Below are 833 nucleotides of genomic sequence, written 5' to 3'. Positions count from 1 at the left end.
TATGGGAGAAGCATCTCTATCCCTGCCATTGGAGCAAACAACTTTGAGCTTAAGCCTCAATTAGTTTCTCTAATGCAACAGAATTGCAAGTTCCATGGACTTCCATTGGAAGATCCTCATCAGTTCTTAGCTGAATTCTTGCAAATCTGTGACACTGTCAAGACTAATGGGGTTGACCCTGAGGTCTACAGACTTATGCTATTCCCTTTTGCTGTAAGAGACAGAGCTAGAACATGGTTGGACTCTCAACCTAAAGAAAGCCTGGACTCTTGGGAAACGCTGGTCAATGCCTTCTTGGCAAAGTTCTTTCCACCTCAAAAATTGAGTAAGCTTAGAGTGGAAGTCCAAACCTTCAGACAGAAGGAAGGAGAATCCCTCTATGAAGCTTGGGAAAGATACAAACAATTAATCAGAAAATGTCCCTCTGACATGCTTTCTGAATGGAGCATCATAGGTATTTTCTATGATGGTCTATCTGAACTGTCCAAGATGTCTTTGGATAGCTCTGTTGGAGGATCTCTTCATCTGAAGAAGACGCCTACAGAAGCTCAAGAGCTGATTGAAATGGTTGCAAATAACCAATTCATGTACACTTCTGAAAGAAATCCTGTGAACAATGTGACTAGTCAGAAGAAAGGAGTTCTTGAGATTGACACTCTGAATGCCATATTGGCTCAGAACAAAATATTGACCCAACAAGTCAATATGATTTCTCAAAGTCTGTCTGGAATGCAAAATGCACCAAGCAGTACTAAGGAGGCTTCATCTGAGGAAGAAGCTTATGATCCTGAGAACCCTTCAATGGAAGAGGTGAATTACATGGGAGAATCCTA

At 41.4% G+C, this 833-nt stretch overlaps 1 non-coding gene across 1 annotated transcript; it reads right to left on the bottom strand.

Moving 5' to 3' along the window:
- Nucleotides 1–327: 327 nt before the first annotated feature.
- Nucleotides 328–435, bottom strand: LOC112764554 (small nucleolar RNA R71). Its single transcript, XR_003183240.1, has one exon. It is a non-coding gene; the product is annotated as a small nucleolar RNA R71 (small nucleolar RNA).
- Between the last annotated feature and the right edge of the window lie 398 nt (nt 436–833).

The sequence above is a fragment of the Arachis hypogaea genome, chromosome 2 (genome assembly GCF_003086295.3).
Source record: "Arachis hypogaea cultivar Tifrunner chromosome 2, arahy.Tifrunner.gnm2.J5K5, whole genome shotgun sequence".
Classification (NCBI taxonomy): domain Eukaryota; kingdom Viridiplantae; phylum Streptophyta; class Magnoliopsida; order Fabales; family Fabaceae; genus Arachis; species Arachis hypogaea.
This window is presented reverse-complemented; position numbering and strand designations above follow the sequence as displayed.